Source organism: Pipistrellus kuhlii, unplaced genomic scaffold (genome assembly GCF_014108245.1).
Source record: "Pipistrellus kuhlii isolate mPipKuh1 unplaced genomic scaffold, mPipKuh1.p scaffold_m20_p_5, whole genome shotgun sequence".
Lineage (NCBI taxonomy): Eukaryota > Metazoa > Chordata > Mammalia > Chiroptera > Vespertilionidae > Pipistrellus > Pipistrellus kuhlii.
The window spans coordinates 55245961-55272514 of record NW_023425551.1 but is presented as its reverse complement, the minus strand read 5'-3'; the positions used below and the strand labels follow the sequence as shown (position 1 = coordinate 55272514).

The 26554-nt window shown below is 37.1% G+C and overlaps 1 protein-coding gene across 40 annotated transcripts in view; it reads left to right on the top strand.

Annotated features, from left to right (window-relative positions):
• Positions 1-26554, top strand: part of RIMS1 (regulating synaptic membrane exocytosis 1) — a 389815-nt gene that overhangs the window by 43147 nt on the left and 320114 nt on the right. The window lies entirely within an intron of this gene.

The window sequence follows — 26554 nt, the reverse complement described above, 5'->3', positions numbered from 1 at the left end:
CTGGGGCGCCCTGCTGTGTGAAGTGCAGTACTGGTGCAGGGGGTTGGGGTGTGAGGAGCAGCTCCAGTAAAGTTAGTAAAGCCCAGGTCGGCGTCAGGGCTGCGGGGGGATCTGCCTGGGTGGGATGAAATCATGCTAGACCAGGAGTCTCACACAGCAGCCCCACAGCCCCGCCCATCCTGTGAATGGTCATGATGTGATGGCATCCAGATAATTTGCATATTCCTCTAATATATTATATGTAGGCCTCACTATTAATGTCTTTTCTCAAGACAAAGGGGTCCAGTATTTATGGTTTTAAGTAGCCACTTTGAAACAGAATTTAAGAATCCCTGTCTTTGTTAAAAGTAATTGTCTTAATAATAGAAAATAACTAGGTGGCCAATTGAAATGTATGTAATTCATTATTTTCTAGTATTTTCATTTCTAATAATACTATTTCTTACTCTGTGTCTACTGAGAACAGGACAGATAAGTAGTATTTTAATATGTTAAGTGATGGCATTAAGAAGAGGTCTAATTGCTATTTAGAGATATATTCCAAGACTACTTAAATATGATAGCTATCTTCATTATTTTAGAGTATTTTGCAAATTAGATTAAAAAAAAACCCTTACGATTAACATATGAGAAGTTTACTATAATAAAACCCAAAAATTGTATTATGTTTGATATAATCATCTCCCAGATTTTAGAAGGTATGAATATTTTATAGAATCAGAATTATATTGCTGGTGGAAAAATACTAGGGATTAGTCAGTCCATTACCCTGTTTCACAGATGAGAAACCAAGGCCCAACCAGTAGTTACTGAGATAACTATGAGTCATGAGGAGTGTCCACGCTCCCCGGATTCCTGGTCTGCTGCTCTTTTGTGTCATGCTTTCACTGATTTCTAAATGAATAAAACTCAGGTATTTGTCTTCTGCCATCCCCCTGTTTGTCAGCAAACTCAGAATTCTTTTTTTCATCATGAAAATAAAAATTATACTTTTCTCCCACTCTAAAGCTTGCCTGAAAATATGCAAATGGAAATGATGTTAGCACAGTCCAAACAGGAAGATGTCTGGTGTATTTAGATTATATGAAAGTAAAGGTCAGGATTGGGAAATTCAGAGTGGATTAAAAGAAAAGCCAGTGTGAGCACTAAGACCAACCATCCACTAAAAATATAAAGCAAAGATTGGCTGTACATTACCCTTTTTTATTATGAAGCTATTAACAACACAAATAAATCTCTATAATTAAACTACTTATTGTTGACACTAATATTTTTGACTTTTGGGATGGATTTTTATAATTGTAATTTCATGTATAAGTGCCATTCAAAACACCAACCTCAAATACATTGACCCTAAGAAACTTAATCCTCTCCAGTTCAAAATTAGGGATATCTGAATAATTTCATCAGAAGGTTACTGTGCTCACAGAAAAGGGTCATGTAAAACCTCAGGAGAAATCCTTAATGTTATAAATTTTAATATAGGGCATTTATATTAAATCTCTAATTTATATATGCTCATGAAATATAAAAGAAAGAACAAAAAAAGCTTGACAGGAATATCTTAAGAATTTACCCAAAGAAACAACCTTATTTGCAATGAGTAGACTGTACTTTGTATAAAGGACTTTAAGGATGGCCACTCACAGATAAGTTGGATAATCTTTCATCTTTTAATAATGATGATGAGTCTATTATTAATGATGATTAGTGGATGTCATTCTAGAATACATATCTTGACATATAAATGTTCTATAGCATGCCCTGGATTTTAAAAAATGATTGATAAATGGAAAGATCCCTAGTATAAAATTTTATAGAGTGATTGGCAAGTATGTTAATTTGGGGTAATAGAAGTTACATATCTGAATAAAATTATGAAAAAGATAGAGGAAGGGAACATAAAAGCTGTTTATTGGGTTTCTAATTTGTGTGTGTGTGTGTGTGTGTGTGTGTGTGTCTGTGTTTATATATTTGGATTTTTTTTGCAAATATTTATCTTATGTGACAGGCACAATTCTACTCATTAATGGATATAATAGTGATCCAAATGGGCCCTCAAGAACTTACATACTAATGATACATACTAATACTGTCAAAGACATTCTTTCTTCTAATGATATGTACTTCTTACTGTCAGTGCCTTAAATACTTACAAAGAATGGGATACTAGGGAGTAAGGTGGAGAACAAAGAGAAAGAGGCTAGAGCAGGGAATGATGGGCAGAAATCCTGTGAAGAAGGTAGACTAAGTTCTGGGGCTTTCTGCACTATATGGCTTTTCTGATTCTGCTTCTAAATAAGTGTCTTCTCATGTTCCCTCGTAGGTCTGTCTGTTTTCACCACTGCAATAATCACATCTCACTCAGTTTCCCATATATTTTCTTGCATTTTCTCTCTTCTGGGCTCTGAGCTTCTCTAATTAATCTTTGCATCCTAGGACCAATGCCTGGCCCACAGTAGGTGCTCTATAATATTTGTTTAGTGAAGAGTAACAGCAGCTATCTAACAAAGTATTCAGTTGCTGTGGAGACCTGCATCTCTGGGTATGACTATCTTCATTACATTGAAAACTGAAATGATGATTGAAAATACCTTTTCCTTTGAAATTTCTAAGACCAAATACCAATGGCAGGGAGAAGAGTTACTTACTGTAAAATAGTTTTAGCTGCCCCACTTTTTCCAAATAATGTCAATTAGCTCTTCTTCAATCACAAATAAGCACAATTAGATAAAAAAACAACAACAATGTGAATTTAGCTTAAAACAGTTCAATAGCCATATCTTCCAAGCAGAATTCCATTTTTGTTTTATTTTTTAATTGAATTTATTAGGGTGACATTGGTTAATAAAACTATATAGGTTTCAGGTGTAAAATTCTATAATACACAAACTGTATATTGTATTGTGTGTTCACCACCCCAAGTCAAGTTTCCTTCTATGATCATTTATTTCCTCTTTACCCTCTTCTACCTCCCCTACAACCTCTGGTAATCACCCTGTTATTGTCTGTGTCTATGAGGTTTTGTTGTTTTGTTTTGTTTTGTTTTTTGCTTAATCCATTTTAATGTAGTCATTAGGGCTGCTACCATGAAGTTGCTAACTATTTGAAAACAATTTCAGATCTTAGGAACACTTTGATATATCTTTTAATTATTTAATAATTTTATAAAAACACAATCTGCAGGACAAAATCCCAATGCTAGCTAGCCTCTCACTTTGTGAGCCATACTTGACACTGAGAGGAAATCCATTCCTTTGAGTGTATGGCAAGTGAATGTACTTGAATTAGTGCCTGGAGAACTCTCCCACCTCCTCAAGTTTCCGTAAGTACTGTTTTAAGTTCTCTTTCAACTCTGTGCAGAGGAACTGGGATGTGGGAGTAAACGGATAAGCATCAGTGTGTGCTTAGTTCAAACAGTTCAAATTAAATTCCAAGAACTCTCTAGGAAGAACTTTGTATCAACCTGACCCCACATTACCTGTGGTATTTGCTTCAGCAAATGATTTAAAACACATAACTGTTGTCTTTGGTTTCAAATTTATAGGCAGAGTGGTTTGAAAACTATTGGCACAGAACATAAGAGCATGAAAATGGAACCTATTAACACTGAATATAGGTTGTGATGAATCACAGTTTGTCAGCATTCAAGTATTACAATTATCCATCTAAAAATACCCTACTGTACTCAGTCACCAACCCTAGGTGTTTACCCTGATTGCCTCTTGGAAAACTGTTATGCTATTCCATGTTTTGTTTTTAGGCTATAATGCTAGCATTCTTCAATATTTTTACTTGCCAATTATCTTTTAATTGCCATATATTTGTCTTTTGAGATAAATATAGTACTTCACTAATCACACTAATTGTGGGTGGGCCTTGGTAGTATTACTAGGATTTATAGATTAATCATTGTGGGCAGGAGGGGAAGTTGATGCTAGTTGGATTATATTAGTGTTACTAATTAAAGAAAGAAAAAAAAATTAATGCAGACTTTGATCCTGGATTTCTGAGTCTGAGGGAAAGCTGTCACATGGCGCCAGATTTCTGCTGTTAACATAAAAAACATGATAGTGTTTTTTTACTAACACATCTGCCTGATTATTAGAACTAAAAAAACCTCTACCAATATTATGCCTATCCACAATGGCTCTGAGTTATATTTGTAGTAAGACCACATTTCCCTCCAGAATTATTAATGTGTGTGTGTGTGTGGGTGGGTGGGTGTGTACTTGTTTGCCCCAAACTAAAGGGGAGAAATAAACCTCTGTAAAATTGAACTGTTGTTATCACTGAGACCAATGATAGAGTAAGCATCCTATATAATAAAAAACTTAATATGCTAAGTGTTCAACCGTTCGTTTGACCATTTTAGTTGCTATGATGCTCACCGACCACCAGAGGGCAGACGCTACAACCATTAGGTTAGCTTGTTGTTGGGGTCTGGCACATTGGGACTGGGTGATACCCACCGGACATGCCCTGAACGAATCTGTGCAGGCCAGGCCATGGACTCCACTGGTGCCCAAATCCTTGAACCAGGCCTCTAGCATTATCTAGTATTGAATAAAGAGTCAGAGTAAAGTCAGTGCAGTGAGAGTGGGGCAGGAAGAAGAGAGAAAAGAACACACAGAGGAAAAAGCAGAAGATAGCCAGATGGGTTGGTTTCCTGGGAGGTTTTCTTGCCGTTCTGGGTGAGTCAAGAAAGTAACCTAAAAAATTAACCTTTCCTGCTCCCATATTCAGATAAATAATTTGGTATTATACTGAAAACTCTTTAATTCAGAGGTGAGGGATGAGCATTTTATGAAGTCAACATGGATTTCCTCTCTACCAACTTCACATCTTATTCGGTATCAGAAAGATAATTTATGTACCAATTACAAATGTGTCGGGGAAAAAAAATCTTACCTGATTTAAATGGTATAGCTTATTTTTCCATGCATGCATGTTCACATATATGCTGTCATTATTTTGATAATAAAAAAGATATCAGGGAACATATATAATCACGACTCTGGAAACACAGCATAGGGCCATCTCAGTGAAATACACTTTGGTCCAGACATACATGGTAGGTTGGGGTTATAAGAGAAAGTACGCTTGCTCTTGCTGGGAAGCAAAAGGAGCCACTTGGCAGCCTGTAGCTGCCATTCTGGCCCACTGGTTTTTGCCTGTCTTCCCGTTTATTGCTATTGCCATTCTTCCCTACTGAGACCCAGCCTGATGTACCAGTAAAGATGTGAACAAGCACAAGTTGTGACCCAGGGCAGCAGGAAGTGGCTGGACTTTCTCCTGTCAAAGCCATGATTCTCAGGGCTTAAAGTAGATTCTATGAATTCACAGTTGAAATCTCCTTCTTGTGATTTTTGCCCTTTCCTAGTAAATATTATAAATAGGAGCTTTCTCTGAAGTAATGTTTCATTGTGACCATCAAGAATCATATGATAAAGTGTGAAATGTTGAAAAATTAATTATGGCTGTTGATGTTGGAGACCTACTGATCACACCTCCAGTTTACATCCCAGAAAGAAAATACTGAGAAATCCAGTGACAGTGTTCTTTGGGTGCCCGTGGAACAGTTCCCAAACTTGGAGGGTAGTTGTAAGGAGCAAAGTATGCGTGGAAGAGTTCTGTACGAATGAATTAACCAGCTGCCTACCCATGCCACCTAAAGAAAAAGTAATCAACAAGGAAGGCAATCAAATGCCCACACAAAGTAGGATATTTTGTTCAGTTCTTCCATTTGTAAACAGCAAGCTGGAACAATGAGCAGGATTATCTGGAGAAGAGAGTGGAGCTTCCTCTATGAAGCCTGTCCTAGATTTTGTAGTTGGCATTACATTCATGAACAGATGGATTTAGATAATTTTCTGGTAGATTAGAGGAGTTCTGGGTGGGGTCTTTGGTTTTGGGGAATACAATGCTTCCAGTGTTTTGCCCATTTCACAAGGCTGACTCTGAGTAGGAGCCCTTCAGAGCCTGCCATTGCTGAAGATCAACTGTGATATGCACAGCAGAATTAGTTACTCCCTGAACCATTTTCCAGCTCCTGTAACTCTCAGCTGAGCAAGTGTGTGGTCCTACAGCATTCTGCTCCCAATTCCAGTATGTGGGAGGGTTTTCCACATGCATCCAACCAATGCTCCCAAACCAACTGTGTGTTCCATACTTAAACACAATTCTGACACTATCTACCCAGAAATAACCTAAGATCTCACAGGCTCAGGGTTAAGTTCTGTAAGACTGCCACCCTAACAGAAGGCCAATCCAAGTCTAGGTTGTCACCTGGACTTTTAACCAACCACTATAGATTACAAATTCTAATTATCCCTCCTCTGGTTCCATTAATTTGCTAGAGTTTCTCACAGAACTAAAAGAAAAGTTTTACTTACTAGAGCACTGGTTTATTATAAAAGCACTAGAGGCCCAGCCTGCACCCTCTCCAATCTGGGACACCTCCCTTGACAGTTGGACATCCCTCCCACAATCCGGGATTGCTGGATCCCAACCGCTTGCCTGCCTGCCATCCTGATCACCCCTAACCACTCCCCTGTCAGCCTGATCAACACTTAACTGTTTCACTGCTGGCCTGATAGCCTCCCAACTACCCTCCCCTGCCAGCCCGATTGCCCCCTTGCTGGCCCTATAACTCCCAATTGTCCTCCCCTGCCAGCTCGGTTGCCTCTAACTGCCCTACCTTACTGTCCTGCTCACCCCCAACTGCCTCCCATGCAGGCCTGGTCACCCCCAGCTGCCTCCCCTGCAGGCCTGGTCACCCATAACTGCTCTCCCCTGCCAGCCATCTTGTGGTTTCCATATTTGGCCACATCTTGTGTGATGGTGTGAGGGTCAATTTGCATATTAACTCTTTATTATATAGTAGGATATTAACTCAGCAACAGCCAGATATAAAAAATGCATAGAACAAGTTTTAGGAAAAGGGCATGGAGCTTCCATTCCCTCTCCAGTCACCATTTCCCTGTGTTCACTAACCTGGAAGTTCACAGAACACTGTCTTTTTCAATTTTTATGAAGGCTTCATGAAAAGGCATGATTTATTATATCATTGGCCACTGGAGATTGATTCAACCTCCATCCTCACTCCTCTCGCTAGGGAGGTAGGTCAGAAAATTCCATTTTATCTTGTGATGTCTTGATGCTCGCTATGAAGCATTACTTTAAAGAAAGTTCATATCTGTAATATTTAACAGAAAAGGGCAGAAATCACGAGAAAGAGATTTCAACAGCATGCTCATAGAATTTACTTTAAACTTTGAGAATCATGGCTTTGGCAGGAGAAAGTCCAGCTACCTTCCTCCTGACTTCGTGCTGCCTGGGTCACAGTTGTACTTGTTCACATTTTTACTGGCAGCAGCTTATGTCTCAGTCAGAAAGGATGGTTGTATCAATAAATAATGTTTGGGTCCCCTGGCAATAGTTCCCATTCCTGTGCTTTCCAAAAGTCACCATATTAACATAACAATAGATACCTTTATTGCTCTCAACATAGGAAATTCCAAGATTTTTTCTTTTGTATGCTAACATTTTAAAAAAAATCTATTGTTAAAAGTATTACATATGCCCCTTCCCTACTCTCCCCCCCCCCCCATTGACTTCTTCTAGCCCACCCAGCCACTGCCCCAGGCCTTCACCACACTATTTTCTGTGTCTATGGGTTATGCATATATGCATACAAATTCTTTGGTTGAGCTTCCAAGTTTTGGTTGAGCTGTATAGATAAGAGCTCTGTACTAATAAGGGGTCAAAGACCAGATACAGAATTTTTATTATAAGTCACAATGTCACAGATCCAATGGCTCATAGCCAAGGAAGATTGTAGTCTTTCTATAAGTTATAAGACACAGACTTCCAAATTCAAGTTGACATTCTCAGGTTGGGAACAAAGACTGATTTAAAAAAAAAAATTGTTTTGCAATGTGGGAGGGTTTGCTATAGGTTTTTTTTTTTTTTTAAAGTCCCCTTTTTAACTCCCTCCTTTCCTCTATTTGTAGTTTTGTTTTGTTTTTCTTCACAGAAGTCAGCCCTTTGCTTTCTTGCCTCCACAGTATCTCTTGCCCCAATTTCAGGCAAGGCCAGGCTTCCTGACCTCAGGTAAGGGTCCCAGGTTTACACAAACTTCTCATCACTAGTCTCCTAAATGTGATTTCTCCTAAATGTGATTCCAGCTCTATCAGACCATCCTTTCTGCCAGTTAACACTTTACATTTCAAAAATGGATCCTTTGTAGATTTATGTGGACAGTGGTTTGTCAAGTTGTTTTTCATTATTTTCTTTAACATTTTCTGGGACAATGCTTTATGTTGAGAAGTGGCCATCACCACCACCATGGTGCTTGGGTGGACACGTTTATTTCATATGCAGGCCTTTGTGGCATTCCTTGTCATAGCTGTAAGCATAGCTCATGGAAGTCTTCTCTGGGTGCACAGCCAGTACAGCTAACTCCACATTTGCTCAACTCTGAGTCACATGGGCAACTGAGTCTGGTCTAGTGCTCTCTCATAAATGTAAGAGTTAAATAGACTAGACTCCACAGACAGATTGTAAATGAATTCCAAAATTGATTACATTTCATTTTTAATAGATGTCACTATTCTTAGTTTATATACACTGCACATGTATTCCATTGTACATGCATTCTGGCAATTGGAATTTTATATTTGAATGTCAAAGTATTTAAACTTGCACAGTAAAACTTGTTTTTTTTGTAACATTTATGTATGTGTTATATATTTTATAGTTATAGTTTCATGCTACATTTAATTGTAATATTTATCAAGTAGCACACTTGTACAGGTAGCTTTTTTAAGAATTGCAGAGTGAATTTTTTAATTTATTATCTTTTGCTATATAATCAGAAATTACCTGATATTTTGTAAGGAGACATCAAAAGTGATAAAAAAAAAAACACAAGTAGCTTAGAATCAAAGATAGTAATAGAATACTAAATATAAAAATTAAAGGTGAATAAATTATAATTTTTCTGAATATTAATAATTATTCATGCACAATTATTTAAATGCACTTGCACTAATTTAGAACACTAGTTTCAAATGATAAATGTGTGCAAATATCAAGTGTAAATTTATGTAAATATTGGAAATAACCATAGATATTTAAAGACAGGTATTGAAAAGAGAAAATGGGTAATAAAAGGAAAAGACATACATCTTAAGATCAGAGGTAAGTTCAAATCTTGATTCAAAAAGTAAATAAAGTATTTTAAAGAGTAAAGATAAAGTCTAGGTTACTTGTTCTCAAACACTGCAGTTACACCTAAAATAATATTGACACGTCTCTATTAAAAAAACGCACACACAAAACATTAAACACTTTACCTACTCCTGTTGTAAATAATTATTTTAATTTATTTACAGGTGAATTTCACTCACAATTTTTAACCTTAAATTTTGAATTTGATTGTATTTTCTGACTATGCTTAGCTACTTGAAACCTGTTATATCGGTGACTAAGCAGAACAGAATTCCTTTAAGAATGATATTGTTGATTTGTGTTCATTTTAAGGTTATATAGCAGGGAAAGCTTTATACATTTCCTGTCAGATTATTTCAGATATATATATTTTTTGACCACAGACTCAGCTCTCTTGGAAGGATAAATGCTTTCAATTTCTGTAAAAAAAAAAAAAAAAAAAAAAAAAAAAAAAAGTTTCACAAGGATTTCAAACCACCACTATTTAAATAGGACAAACCTTCTGCTTTAATTTGTTGAATTTTACCTGTGCTCAAAATTAGCTCTGTTTTAATAATCAGAATTCTAACTATCCAGTGATTCTGTACACGTCACAAGGCTGGTTATTAATGTGGAGCAGCTAATGCAAGCGGGTTATTTAAGGCAGTTCAACTTTGTTCAGCATGCACCATATAATATATGTAATAAGTAATTTTTCCTTCTCAAAGGCAGCAGTTAATTATCATAAGTATCAAAATTGAAACTGTCATGGTTATTTTGCTCCCAAATTGTTTGGACATATCAACTTGCTGATGGAGTATGAGAACACCAAAGTTGTGATCCATTCTGAGGTGTGACCCTCAAATGTAAAATTGCCAATGCAAATTCTTTTCAAAAAAATGTTTTTCTTTTCTTTCTTTCTTTTTTTTAGAAAGAGAGAGGAAGGGAGAGGGATAGAGAGATGACAGATAGAAACATCAATGAGAGAGAAAACATGGATAAGCTGCCTCCTGCATGCTCCCTGCTGGGGATGGAGCTTGCAATCTGGGCAGGTACTCTGACTGGAAATCAAATTAGGGACCTCTTGGTTCATGGGTCAGCACTTAACCACTAAGTCACACTGGCTGGGAACCAATGAAAATTCTTCTTCTTTTTTTTTTTAATCTTTATTGTTGAAAGTATTATATATGTCCTCTTCCCCTTACCCACATCCCCCACCCTGCTCTTGACCTCTTCTAGTCCCCACACCCACCCCAAGAACTTCACCACCCTATTATCTGTGTCCATGGGTTATGTATATATGCATACAAGTTCTTTGGTTGGCATCTTCCCTTGACCCTGCCCCCCTCCACTTCCCTCTAAGATTGGACAGTCTTAATGGCTTAAGTCCATTAAGTGATAGGAAGTTGTAAACTGATAGACTTAAGATATTTTATATTACTCAACACATGCAAATAGATTATTTTGTTACTAGCTTTTATATATTAATATGTAGTGTAGGAGGTCAAATTCCTTTAAGATACTTTTAATTAACACTTTTTCTTGATTTTCTTTCACACATGGCTACATAAATATACAATGCGTATGATAAATGATGCCTGTCAACTCTTAGGCATTACTTATATTACTTGGTAAAATCTTACAATGAATATAAATTTGCAGAGGGATCATATTTATCATACGTCTTATTCTAAAAATGTACCTAATGAGACATTTAATATTTACCATAGGTTATATGTGTGTGATTCTGTGTTGCTTAAGACCTTTAAGTGTTCTGTGTACAAAAAGAAAATGTTGTTAGGAAATAGGTGTATAAGTTTTGAACTGAACAGATGAAAGGGAGACACCTTCCTCCAGTGGACTCAGTTCTCATCTGGTGCACACTGTGGGTGCGAAAAGCAAGTTAGGTTTCACCTGTCATCTCTCCCATGGCCAGAACTTCAGGCAGCGCACATCCAACCTGTTCAACTATACTAGAAAGTCCTGCTTAATTATGATGTAGGAAGGGCAGAGCTTGAAGAGGTTGTAGAAGAAGTTGTTTTAGAAAATGTGGATTTGGTGGGAAGTGGGTGTTAGAGGGAAGAGGAGAAAGAGAGGCCACCATCCTGGTATGAGGCAGAAGAGTAATAAGACCAACGATTGGGCATCAAATGGAGAAACAATGGGACATAGGATGGGAAGCTTCTCTGAAAAGCAGGCTGCAGGTTTAGTTATAATAGCATTCAAAATTATACCTAAAATTGTCTGTGGGCTCTTTTGTTTTACATACAAATCATGTGAGCTCTCTGGCCTAGAGACACTCAGATAAAATATTATCAAGTCTGAACTGGAATTCAGGTACTGAGACTATAAATAAACTTCTTTTTCAGGGATGCTCCTCCAACTGCTAGTGATTTATCTAGATGTGACTTGTTAACACCTGCAGGATGAGGGTGCTGCAGAAGATTGGATCACTTATGGGAAAAGCTAACACTTACGTTTTCTTTATGTGTCTGACTGTAGTATGTGTAAATGTTCAGAACTTCTACCTAACTTGTCTTCTATAACAGTTGTTATGAGAAAATGGCTAATTTGGAAATAATGGAATAAAGGGACTCACTACAAAGATGCAGGATGTATTTAGGACAAGCAGCAAAGGACAGTGAAGTAAGTCAGAGCCAGTTACAGTGGGGGCTGTGCAGTCCTAGGCCTGATGGAATAAGGAGGATGCCAGAGAGAGGGAACTACATGGAAATAAACAGATGTTGGGGGCTGTAGCACTCACTTTAGGGACACAGGCATGGCATCTATCAGGGAGAATGCTGGGGAGATAAAGACCTCATCCAAGTTTAGTCTCCGCTTTACTGATTTCCATTGGCAAAGCCAACCCAGATACAGAGGGGAGTAACTCCCATTGATGCAGCTGGAAGAGCTTAGCCTTGCAGGCTGTAAGAGCAGCATGGACAGGGGAATAAACATTGAATCTCAAGGCATGAACAGCAGATGTTCAGCACACAGCCAGACCCTGCCCATGCACTTGTTTACAAAACCCAGTTTCAATATGTTTTTCTTGGTATATATTATCTAGCATGATCTTACTCATTTGTCTATTCCATGTTTCTTTTCTACCCTCTCGCTCCATGAGAGCATGAACCTCCTCAGTCTCCTTTTCCCTTCTTCCTCTAGTTCTCGGTGCCATGCATTGCCTATGGTAGAGGCTGTTATTTGTTGACTGAATAAGAGCATAAAATCATGTATTAAGTAGTACACTCACATGTATACACATAAATTATACATAATGTGAAAATTTGTTAATTATATATATGCGTGGCATATATGCCTGCACAAGTACTCCAAATTTTTAGTTGACAGGCATTATGTTTTTTAATAATTTCAGCTTAAAGAGCATGTAACATACTAATCTCCATAAAGTAACCTCTCATTAAAACCCTTTTAGAGGATTAGAATTCAAGATGGATAAATAAATGTATGTATGACATCATATAAATAATGGGATTAATTTCATAAGACATCAATTGAAGTCAGCATATGGTCACAATATGTGTGTGTTTTTTTATACATCATAAATTATAAATACCTATTTAGTTCATTTGTTCAGTATTTGTCAAAAAGGCCACATATGTATTGCTCAGCCTGGAGCATATCAAATGAAGTAACAACAGCGTTCATCACACATTTCTGATTTTCCTTCTTCTAATCACTTGCTAGGATTATACTAGCCTACTCTCTCAGGTTAGGTACGGTCATGAAAAATGAAGAAAAATGACATTTAACACTTCTGAGTATAAGCACCTGAGGGCCAGTGTTCAGTTGCCAGTCATTCCTCCCTTAGCCCTGGCAGTTCATGGAGATGCTCATGGAATAAGAGCTCTGCTCCACACGCGCCCCCCCCCCCCCCCCCCCCCCCCCCCGCCACTACCTGGGCTGATCTTGCCAAATCGATCGATGGGAGAAATAAAACTTTGCTATTTAAAATGATTAGAATTTAGGGGCTGTTTGTCTTGCCACATTTCTTAGTTGATTTGGAATGGTACAGATAGGTAAATGAGATTAAATTTTGGTGCTCTGGCATCTCATAATTTAATGAAGGAGTTAGTCTGAAAAGCAACTTATTTTAAAGCAACTTAGGAAGCGCTAATGATAGGTGTCAGAGACTACAAGGGCATGGAAAAATGAAACTTCTACATGAATTAGGGAAGGATTCAAGAAGAAGTGGTACTAAAATGTGGCCTAGAAGAACAATTTAAAGGATTACAAGGTAGAAAAGAGTTAGAGAAGCATTCCAAGATGAGTAGCATGAGGCATGACAAGTTTTGGGAATGACAGAAAGCCCTGGCTTTTCTTCATTATTTATATCCATAAGAGGCACATAGATCAGATTTGGATCTCTTCAGCACAGTACAGTGAAATGGTGGAGAACACAGTTCTGGAATAAGGGTTACCTGGATTTGAACCCCCAATTTGATAGGTGTCATCTTAGGTATGTTGTATAGCTTCCTGAGACTTCATTGTTCCCTATGTAAATTGAAGATAAGGATGCTGAAAAGATGAAATGAAACAATTTTTTTTTGTTCCCATCTCATTTTTATTGCTAAGTCAAAGGAAGTTTTATTTACATATAAGTGGATTACATCTTAAGTTATTTTTTCTTTAATATTACAGTCTGTCAACATTTTCCTGCAGAAGTCTGTGGACATAAAAGAGATGGAACTGTTAGTTTCTCCCCAAATGTACACAGAGAGAGATTATTAGTAATTTAAAGATCTAGCCTCACTTCCCTATGAGGAAAGTATGTCTTTTAAGAAAGAGAATTAAAGCTAACAGGCATGCTTAAGAACCGAGAAGTGATATATTTCATTCTATATTTTGAGGCTTTTGATCCAGTTAAAGTGATGGACACATAATAAGTATGCACAATATGAGTTTCATAAGTATTACTACAAATATCATATGAGCCATAATAATGCCATGAATGGAGATGAGAGAAGTTTGGGCAGTAGGGCCAAGCAGCTCTGACCTAAAGGAGAAGATAAGAATAAGCATTGCAGGCTGAAGTGACTTGGGGACTCTGGGATGTCAGAGCAAGGATGCCCTGGGGATGAGTAAAGATCTAGACTGCCGACCTTGCCAAATCATATATCGCTATATTTTTAGTCTTTATCCGTTAGAAAGGATCTAAGTTTACTCATCAAACCTATAAATAGAGTAAGGGCATAAGCTAAGTGAGGCCTGCAAAGCAGAGGCAAGGAACACTTAGCAGGGCCCCGGGTACATCCATCACGGGTCCCTGGTGACCTGGCTTGTTCCTTCCAGACAAGTGCACTTCAAATTGTGCTGAAGACATTTCTGCAGTATGAGAATTTGTCCATCTAAGTGCTTATGGATGTATTTTTGTACCTTTCAATGCAATATCGTAATGCAGATTCAGGGTATACATGGAATAGGAATGGAACAGTAGATATGACTTGCAACTTTGATCTTAGTATCCTATCTTAGGATGTAAGGTTCCTTGGGAATGTCACCTCCCAGAACCCTGCGTCTGGGCATAGAGGTTAATGGGAAAAGGCCTTTTAAGTAATATTGTATGCCTTCTTTTCCCAAAAAATCATGAAAAAAGAAAAACAAGAGTGTGAGAGAGAGCCTCTCTGCTTTCCAAGTATCATTAAATATATTTTTCTAGCAATTGCAGTTGCTTCCTACACACTGTAGTGGGCTTTAGAATCAGAGTGCCTTCGAAAACATTCTAAATTTGTCACTGGTTTTGTGGGCAAATTAAGCAACCTAAGCTTCAGTGTTCTTATATAAATAAAAAATGAGGATATTAACTGTACTCTCCTCATAGAGATACAGGAAAGATAAAATGAGATGGACAAACTCATGATCTCTCTAGATGCTTAACTAACTTAACCCAAATGGTTATGAATCATCAAGTCATCATGTGATAATATATAAAATGTTGGTCACAATTTTTCATTGAACAGTTAGGAGTGAGGAGCAGGAATGTAAAATGGTGTTATAGGTTTGGAGAACAGTTTGTTGGTTTCTTATAAAATTCACATACCCTTGCTATATAGCTCAGCAGTTCCACTTTTAAGTGTGTACCCAGGAGAAGTGAAGTCATGTACTTTCACAGAAACCCATCCTCAATAGTCATAGCAGCCTTATTCATATTAAACCAAAACTGGACACAATAAAATGACCATCAAGCAGTAGATGGATGAACAAGTTGTGAAATATTTGTAAGATTAAAAAAGGATCCAACTGCCCTAGCTGGTTTGGCTTATGGATAGAGCATTGGACTGCAGACTGAAGAGTCCCAGGTTCGAGTTCAGTCAAGGGCACATGCCTGGTTTGTAGGCTCAATCCCCAGTAGGGGGCATGCAGGAGGCAGCCAATCAATGATTCTCTTTCATCATTGATGTTTCTACCTCTCTTCTCCCTTCCTCTCTCTGAAATCAATAAAAAAAATATACATATTTTTGAAAATATCAAAAATATGATAAATGAAAAAGTCAGACAAAAAAAGACTACATATTGGATGATTCCTTTTGTTTAACATTCTAGACAGGACAAATTGTAGAGTTGAAAAGGACATTAGTGGTTATCATGGAATAGGGTGGGGAGAGATGGGAAGAGGGGAGAATATTGACTACAAAGAAAAAACTTTTTTTTTTTTTGGTAGAAATGTTCTATGTTTGGACTGAGGTGGTTGTTACAAACTATATACATTCATCAAAGCACATGTAAAGTGTATACTTTAAATGAGTAAATTTTATTGTATGTAGATTACTAGTATATCTCAATTAGGAAAAAAAAAACTTCAGGAAGTAGTTACAATGGAAATCTTTAGATGCTAATCAAGAATTTGCAACTAGAATATTATTCTAGAAAGTTGAAACTTGGATGTTGAATATTTAGCCTCCTTAGATGTGGGACTTGTACACTTGAGCCTATCATTAGAATCTGGTGATAGTGAAGTAAGTCAGAATGTGAATTAAAAAAAAATAGCCTCTTAGGAAATCTGTAGTTCAAAATTTATTAGAATAATTTTAGAAGTCCCTTTCATAATTTGTGTATGAACATTTGAGAGCTATAATTTCAAGACATTTAAAAAAATACCTTGCTATCTCAGCTTTCTTCCAAAAACATTTTTTTTCCTAAGACAGTATTTATATTTAAAGACAGTTTTTAAGTGCTATAGTCTATGCATTTTTATGCAAAGTGGTGAAACAGCACAAACTTCCTTTTAAAAGGGAAGAAAACCTAAAAGGAAGCATCTGAAGCATGCCTTTTGTAAATGCTTATTTTTCATGTTTACATAGTTTATTGGATTGCCTTTACAAAGAAAGCCAGAAGTCTAAGATAAGATAACATTTAAAATGCAGAATTATACTGTAAGTAGCTGTAAAACTTGACATTTAAATTCTTTCTTAAAAAATCAGCATGCAAAAATTGAATATACTGCTGGTTTATCAACCATGGGAAGGTTGGAAGACATGAGGAATCAAACTAAGCATGGATGGATATTAGGGCTCTGTTTTTGTACTTGTTCTCTGTGCTGTTCTAGATGGATGGTTTAGATCATGCTTCCTTTAGCAGATTGATAACATGGTACATGGAGATTATTTTCTTTATTATTATTTTTTAACCTTAGTTGTCTTATTTCAGCTTCAGCTTGGTTAATTTCCTTATTGCAGGAGGTTTTTTCCTTTGTTTTTATTTTGTTTGTTTCTCTTGATCTGAGAATATGGCAGTGATGACACAACCTTAGAAGTAAGGGTGATAATACTTCTTCTACATTTTTACACACAACAAACACTTTTGGAGTGCCTCTATTTCAAATGTAATATTTAAAGTGGGCTAAAAGAATACTTAAAACAAAACAAAACAATATTGTACAATTTGATAACGCCGGAGTGTCTTTGGTGCTTTTTATACACAGCACTTCATTTGCTACTGCCAACAAATGAGATCCAGAAATATGTTATTATGTTCACTGTCTTCGGTAATAATGGGGCAAAAAAAGTTATTTGCCTAAAACTTTCCAGCAGTAAGTGGCAAGCCACTCCTAGAACTGAGTTCTAACTCCTTGCCCTGCTGCTCCATCATATTGCCTTTCTAAGATGATATTCTTGTTCCCAGCTAACATGAAAACTAGGCAACTATATTTACATGTTAATTCATTCCACCGGGTCTTGTAGGGTGAAAGCAGGTGAAGCATTAAAGACAGGTCCAGATCGGTGGTCTCATGGTAGTTCCATCATGTTCAGGCCTTCATTGTCTCCCAAGATTTTCTAGCAATTCTGTTCTTTGAATGAATGTACTAATATAGAGCCATTATTTATATAGAAAAAATTTCTAACACATTTACTAGTCAACAAACTTATACTGAGCATCTATCATGTACCTGATAATAAAATGAACAAAGTTCTGTTTGATGGGTATTTTGATCATTATCATTGATATTATTATGAATTAACTTCAGCTAAAATCAAGAAGTTTTTGAGAACTTTGGGAAATCATACTGAATGAGTATAAGCAGAGGTTGAACCTGGTATAGGAAGAAGAAAAGTCTATTTTAAAACTGTGCACCAGGATATCTCCCATGGGGCCTAGCAGGTTTTCTAGAGGAAAGAGGAGAAATTAGCCATAAATCTCCCAGTGCATAAGCATTTACCTGTCAAATGTCTGTGGGATGGCTGGAGTGCAACAGACAGAGTTGGCTGAGTTTACCGACTCTTCTTAAGGTTGGGAGGGTGGAAGTGATGAAGATTGGACTTTAAAGGGCTTGGCTTCAAGCTATAGGGTGACCCTAGATTTGCTTCACATATCTTGGGTTTGTTTCATGGTAATGGCAGTTTAAGAGAGCCAGCCCCAATCGAATGTGCATGCTCATGTCAAGCCCCTTCTGGTCTCATCAATTGTCTAACGTTCCATTGGCCAAGCAAAGCAGGTCACCTGGCCTCGCCCAAAATCAAGGAGCAGGAAGTATACTTTGGCTACCATGATGCTAAAGCAAGTGGCTTACCTAAAACCAGTGAAAAGAAGTGGAGAAATGCTTGGGAGTAAGAGAAAGGCTTTGAAAACTAATCAACTACAGGAGGACATAACTTTAAGGGCAGAGAAGTGGATCCACTAACATAAAATTGTCTATGAAAGCATATTAACATTCTAACTTATTTCTCATTACCTTTTCTTTTTTTTTTTATCATATCATACGCTCCCATTACAACTGTTCTTTTCCCTTTCAAAGTTAGTTTCTTTCCTTATTATAAAAACAAACTTACCATATCAGATTGGCTGAAGATTTTGTGATTTCTAGGCAGGTGAATTAATTGAGAAAATAGTTACAATTAATTGAAAGCAATGCCTAAGATTTTATTAATGTTTTTCTATGTTCCATTTTCCCATTTTATTTTATCTATTTAAAATCCACTTAAATCCCACCAAGGAACTATTATGGCTCTCTAGTAGACATTTATTTAGCTCTCCAATGAGAAAAAACAGAGAACGCTTGTGGAGAAGAAGCTTATTTAGATACATAAAACTCCCCTAAAATCATTATTCAAAGAGCTGTGGTTTTGTGTTACACATAAAAAGCAGAAAAATCATTAGTTGTTAAAAAGCTCTGCCAATAATCTTTACAGATACCATTCATCCCTCTCTACCACCAAGTTGCATTTTGCATCCAGAACATTTAGACTGTAGATAACCATTATCTAACAGCTACCTATTATTATTCGACAACACTGAAATGTGGCAAGGGATATAAGATGCTTCAAAACTTGAAATATTCAGTTATAATTGTGTGCTTCTTGCTAAAATTTGAATAAGGATGAAATAATTATTGGCTAAAAACAGAGAAGTGATTTTTGAAATGATGAATTGTGCTTTTAAGAAGATATTGTGGTATTTCACAAATAAAGTTGTAACTCAAGTAGCACCAATTGCAATATATGATATATGACCAGATGACATGACTAAAGGCATGTAGGTTTCTTAGCCCAGTTCCTGGTGCACTGTGGGCATTAGAATTCATAGCTGATACTATTTACTGCTGTTTTTCTGTCTTATTATTGTACAGTTTTCAGGTCTAGATATATTTACATTTCTTGGAATTCATCTTGTTTTGTGGAATTGCTTTTTCTTCCTTTTGATTGAATTTATTGGGGTGACATTGGTTAATAAAGCTAGATGGGTTTCAGGTATACAATTCTATGATACATTATCTGTATATTACATTGTGTGTTCACCACCCCAAGTCAAGTGTCCTTCCATCACTATTTATCTCCCCTTTACTCTCTTTTATCTCCTTCTGGTAATTGTTGTACTATTGTCTGTGTCTACGAATTTATTTTTTTTTTTTCTTAATCCCATCACTTTTTTTTTCTCCTCCCCTCCCATCTCTTCTGCTCCTCTCTACCCTGTACCTTTCCCAAGGCTAATTCCCTCACCTAGAATTGTGCCTGTAAGTATCAAAAGACCAGCTTTCCTTCATCACTCCTCTTTCCCCAGTCCAGCTTTTGTCTGCATTCACAGCAATTGTCTACATTCTCTATCTCTGTGTTCACATCACCCTTTTTCCCATCGACCCACTGCAATTCTATTGAGCCCCATCTCTTTTTACTCTTGGAGAGTTCAAACCATAATTTCAGTCCTCATCTTATTTGTTGCCTCTGCTGCATTGACTATATTGATTACTTCCTTCCTCTAGAAATTCTTTACTTTTTACTATTGTAGATAGATTTTTTCCCCCCCTCTGTGGAATGAACAGAAGTTCTCATAGGTTTAGTGGCAGGAAATTTCTGGTCTTCTTGATTTTGCTAAAGCTGTGCTGTTTTGCAGGCAGCAGTAGGTGATTTTTGGAGAACAGCAAAATATAAAAAAGTCAGTTCCAGAGACAGAGAAGCATCAATAGACCATCAAACCTCAGAGGGAAGGTAGGGTAGGGTGGGGGTAAGGGGGAGAGATCAACCAAAGGACTTGTATTCATGCATATAAGCATAACCAATGGACACAGACACGGGGCGGGGGGTGGGGAGGGTGAGGGCATGAGTGAAGTGGGGGGTGGGGGGTGGGGGAGGGGAGCCAGGAGGGGAGATAAGGACACATATGTAATACCTTAATCAATAAAGAAAATTGAAAAAATATATAAGGGTCAGTGTGTAGGGGTAGCAAATATAAATCAATGGGCATGTAAAATATCTCAAGAATTGGTGAATGAAGAAAGAAACTAATTGTGTTAACAGAAAATAGTAGCTTGGGTAAAAAGCAGTTAATTGGTCATATTGCTGAAATATTGGAATGGATATTAAGACCCTGTAGAACCAAGACTATTAGCATTCCAGAGACATAAGGGATAACAAATAGGGCAGATCTGAATAATCCAGAAGACCAGGGACTTGACTTCTTACCTATTATTTTCTTTCTTATCAGTCTGAAAAAAAAATTGTTTTTCCACAATTTTAAATCACCAATTAATCTCTATAGTGAATCTTTATCTTGTTATCACCTTTATTTTGCCTGGTTTTGTGAATAACCTCCCGGCTTCTTTAGGGGAGGGTCAGCAGGATCTTCTCATTCTCTGGGAAAATGGCCAGCTTGTTTTCCATTTCTTACAATTAGAAACTATTTATCCTGTCCTCAGTGTGTCTTTAAAATAATGATTAGTATTATATAGCCTTTGAGGGTTCCCAAATGCACATCAGAGGTGTGGCAGGCCCTGATGATTTGTGATTAGCACATCTGGCTTTTCAAGAATCAATGTCCACTTTCTCCTTCTGGTGTAGAATTTTCACTGTCCCATCTTCATCCTCAGAGTAATAGTAATCATACTCATTTGTTCACGGTTAAATGACAAGAATATGCAACTTTATAAAAACTAATTTTTAAATTAATATTTTCAGTGTTTTCTCTTTTAGTATTTGTAAATGAAAATGAGATGATCAATTCTGAAGACCTCCTTTGAAAAATATTTGAGGAGATTTGTGTTAATTTTGTTATATTTGTCTTTCAAATGAATTTTTAAAGTCTTTTTAGCTTTATTGGTTCTTTTCCTTAAACTCTTTTTCTATACCAGATGACCTGCTTTGCATTTCATACTTTGTAGTTATTCTCACTGGCCTTACAGTCACTCTATATTTCTAATTTAATCAACTTGACATCCTGGTGTCATCAAAGGGTCACATGTTTTTCTGTTAGATTTGGAGAATATTGTCTTATGATATTAGAATAATGTTTAGAGAATACTCAATTATGTGGGATCTTTTGAATAGTTTCAACAATGTACCTATAACATGAAATCGATGGTATTGAAACATATCTGAGGATACTTACTAGATTCTGTAACTTCATTATTGATTTTTATTACTTTTAATTCATTTTCAAGTATTAATGGCAGGAGGTATTTTGTAATGATGGAAAGGACATTATTTTGATGCCAAATAGATCCTTGATATGAATCTTGACTTCTTAAAATATCAACATTTGCCATTTATCATGGGAAAGATAATGTAATATCTTAGATCTACCATTTCTTCATCTGTCAAGTGGGACAATCATATCTCCTTGTAAGTTATGGTGAACATTAAAAGAAATATTCTGTTTACATTTTGTTCTAAAATAAGCTTTAATAAACAGAAGTTCTTATTTTCCTATCATATTTAGAAAAATCAGAATGAAACGGGGATTGATTTTTCTGATTTTACTATTAAGAAATTGCTTTATGTACAATTACTTTAAAATTTTATTTGGTAAAGTATCAGTACAGATGTTAAAATAATATCTCACTGTTTCACAGCAATTATTTGGCATTAAAAAGTGTTTTCCACTAAAGTTGTCATATGCGGACAAATACATTTATTTTTTCTTGCTCAGAACCTTAGTCAAACCATATAAAACAAATTTAGCAGAGTTATAAAAATTATTGGTCATGAATTAATTTATAGTTTGTAAATATTTTATAAACCTATGCTATAATCTTTCAAAAAGATTTACTTCTTTATTGATATAATTTACATATCAATATAATTTTTCTAAACCATTAAGTTTCAGCATGTAAAGTTAGTTACTCAAGCTTGAAAGCTACAGCTTTTGGCTTTTTTATCTTATTCATTCATTTAACAAATATTTAGTGACTATTATGTCAGGCACTGTTCTAGGCTCTTGAAGTTACTCTTGAACAGCTCATATTTCAGCAGCAGGAGGGAGCGCATTTTTGTAAATAGCTGAGCAAGCTGAAGGTTATTGAAGTGTGTGGATGTGGTGGTGAGGGGGAAGTAAGTAAGAAGTAAGTACGGTAGTGGGTAGTAAGTAAGATGCTCAAAGGAGGAACCATCAATGACTGACCTGTGAACAAAGACTTGAAAAGGGCAAACCCGGTTTGTCATACCAGCATCAGGCAAGAGCATTCCACCAGAAAGAAGGGTTGGTGCAAAGCCCCAAGATAAGATTGCGCCTGGACTGACTGAGAAAGACCAGCATGGAGCCTGGTGTATTGGGAGCAGAGGGAGCTGGTGGGAAAGTGGGAAGGGGAGCCAATGCAAGATTTTGAAGACATGGTCTGATTTCTCTTTCAAGAGTCAGTTTGGCTGATGTGTTGAGAATAAACTCCAGGAAAAGGACAAAAGTAAACATCCAGCTACCAGTTAACAGTCTGTTGTGGAAATTCAAGTAGAAGGTGATATTGGCTCAGGACCGCATGGCGATAGTGGAGGAGGTGAGAAAGGGTCAGGTTTGGTGTATGGTTTGAAAGCAGAACCAATCGGGTGTATTGGACAGACACAGGAGTGAAAGGAAAGAGGAGCCAAGTCTAAAGTTTTTAGCCTGAACAGCTAGAGAAATGTATTTTCAGTTTAGCCAAAATGGAGATGGCTGCTGGAAGATTCGGTTAGGGGCATGTGGGAAAGATGAAGAATTCCATTTTGGAAATACTGAATTTGAGAGGCCCCTTACAAATTCAAATGAAAACACTGAGGGGAGGCAGTTGGATGTCTGGAGTTAGGTGGGGATCGAAGTGGAGATAGGACTCTTGCATGTTTTAGGTACTTTTGGCTAATGCCATGTGGAAGAAGGGCCATAAGCACTAAATCTGAGAGTTAGGAGAAAGTGTGGGCTCTCACACCCATGCACTCTCTTCCTGTCTACGTATTCTCTTGTTTCTATGTATTGTTAATCAGTGGGCAACAATCAGAAGATTGTATATTTACAAGAATGTTTCCTTCTGTTAACCTTATGTTGCTTTAGCTGCCTCTTACAACAAATGCATACTAACTAGTCCAATAAGATTTGGAAAGTAAGCTTTTTCTCTTAGCACTGATAGGATGTAATTGTTGTCTCCATTGATGATAGGGGAAATCCAGTTAAAATTCCAAAACCAAAAGATTGAGAACAGAAATGTAAACCTGTCACAATCTATTTGGCAATGTCAGCGCACAGAAACTGGTTTCCCAGCATTCATCATGAAAGATAAAACGATTTTGATCGAGTTCAAGTTGAGATAAGGTTTCATAAAATAGTGGAATTTTTATTTTTTATTTTTTTATTTTTTTATTTAATATTTTTGCTGGTGGGGGTGCTAGTGACTGCAGGCACCAAAATGGAAAGTCAAAAGAAAGAACGTAATTATGTAAATTATAATTTTGGGTAAGCCTTTAGGATTTTTTATTTACATACTGTATCTGGAAGCACACTCAGTTCCTGTTTGGTGTGCCTCATTGGCTGGCTCCTGCAATACTTGTTTCTCTTGTGTCAGTGCACGGAAGGGTACCAGTGGCTGAGTGGGTAGTTGGCAGCCATTCATTGCATTGATTGCAGTCATTCATAAAACCCTGCAGCGCTTCGGGCGGAGCCTGGAGCCTTCCCCTGAGGTGGTAGCTGAATGTCTCATTTGCATGAAGCTTCCTTGATGCTTGAGTGATGAGGGAATGTTCACATGCAGCTTGAAAGCTGGTAAGAGGCCATGTCTGATAAATCCCCAAGTATTTAAAGTCTTTGTAAAGAGTATGAGGTTAAAACCCTTGAACTCCTTAGTCTGGGAAGTCAGCATTGTGGCATTGTCTGTGGCCTCCTTCTGTCTGGCAGAATGAATAAGTCATATGTAGAGAAAGATCCTTAATGTCCATACTTACGGAACTCTCATAGTTGTGCTTCTTAGAGTATGTGGGCTCTATCTTATTATAATAACTTTAATGCAGGGGAGATACTTGAAAGTACTGGGGCTAAACAGTTTCTATACATTAGTACCATCAAAACTATTACATTTTACCCCTCCAAACTGTGATATGCCAGACACAACAATCAATTTTCATTTTAGAGATGTGTTAATCTACTCAGGCTAACAAAAACCTTAGTAGTACATTATGTCTCTTTATGTATCTTTGTGTATCTGAGTATAGTATAGGGCTTTATATAGTGAAAACTTTCAGCTAAAAATAACTCAAATGCGAAAATGTAGGAATATATATTAGGAGGATATATATTAGCATAGTTTAGAGCCCCCTTTAAATTGGTCGAATAATTAGCAACTTGGAACAGCTGGTTTCCCCCCTAAAAACTCAGATTCAGTAGTTGGCTATATCTTAGTTTTATGGTCAGGATATATGTTAGTATGAAAAATATGTGTCGTCCTACTTTGTAAAAATCTCACTTAAGAGCAGATTTAAGAAAAACTAATTAAGTAGCATGTTTATTTCAAAGCTTTGTTATCAAATACCTGAAACTTTAGGAGAAAAAAAAAAAGAAATGAACTAAGATAGAAGGTTGCATATGGTTTCTCACGGATATAGTTCTTAAAATGTTTCCTAAAGTGGGTGATATTTCCGATATTTTCACAAACCAGTACATGTAGGTTAAATGTGCTGTATGTGCTATTTTTAGTTGGGTGAGAATTGCTAAAGATTTTCCAGTGCTATGAAATTTAACTTCCTGGGCATTGTACTCTGTATAAATTAGATTTAAATTTGCAGAGTTCAGGGATTCTAGGATATTACTTCTCCTTAAAAACCGCGACCTTACATGTTCTCTTAACCCTGCAGTCTGGGTGGCCGTCTCCTCCCACGAAACTGGAATGAAACTGAAACGAAGGCCTTGTGGTTCCTGAGGGATTGATCATTCCCTTAAGAGTTTAGCATTAGCACTTGACAAGTCACATTTTTTCCCCCTTGCCCCAGAAGGGACGTGTGCTAAGGCTTTGAAATGACACTTTTCTCCTTTTTTGTCACGTTACATCCCAATTTTTAAGTCTTACTTGACCTTGTTTGGAATGAGCAGTGTGTGTCTGCACGTTTCTGTGCGTTGTGTCCCTGTGTCCCAGTATCGCTCTTTCAGAAGTGGAGAATTTAGCCAGGCAGCTTTTAGCCCTGGGAAACATTTATCTGGCACTGACCCACCAAGAATCCACTTCTGGAATAATATGACTGGCCATAAGCATACGTAGTGTAGTCAAAACTCCAAGAAAACTCCATGGAAGTTTAAGAACCAGATTTATGTTTGAGAATCCTGGGTCCTCAGGGGTGTTTCCAGTTAGCAAAGTCTAAGATGTGTGTGAGGGGGGTCTCAGCTTTACAACCGAGGCTTCCCTACGTAAAGCAATGTTTGTTTTTGGGCTTTTGAGGCAAAAGAATATTTGAGCTAACCAAGTACAGCCTCGGATGGGGGCGTTTTCTGATTTCTGCCCGTAAATCTCTCTGATGGTCTATACGCCCTCTCGACATGAGGGTAAGAGAGTGTCTCCTGCTGCCCTTTGCAGCTCTGTTACAATGTCTATCCTCTGCATCCATTTATCCTGTGATGGAGGACTTAAGACACAAAGACCTTGTACTACTTTTTCATATTGTGGATAATCTTCTTTATTTATTGTACACACACAGGCACACTCTTACTATATATGTGAATATTTTCTTCTTGCTCTTTCCTTAGTTTGAAGGGGATGTTGAATATGAGGCTGTCTAGGGGCCTCTCAGGTCTCTTTTTTGCATTGAAAGGAAAGACCTGTGTTGTGATGAAAAATATGAAACAGGAGTCTTAGTAAAATAGCCAAAGCTACAGAAAATCCTGCTTATCATTTAACATAGCAACATTTTTAAAGCTTTCAGATGTCTTCATATGGGGAGGCCATGGCTTTCAGTGGCCTTTCTTCCATGGGGAGAGCTGCTGACCATCGTTTTATTGGTGCTAAAAGGAAAGTCAAATAGAGAGGCTAGCACAGATTTTATTTGGGTGTAATTGAGCTCTTGGAAGCCCGAGTCAAAGCTTTCCAGCACTAAGGGCTTTTCCAGGGCCTCAGGTTACTATTTAAGGGGCTCACAAAGATTTCCCCCTAGACTGTGTTTTTAGTACCGTA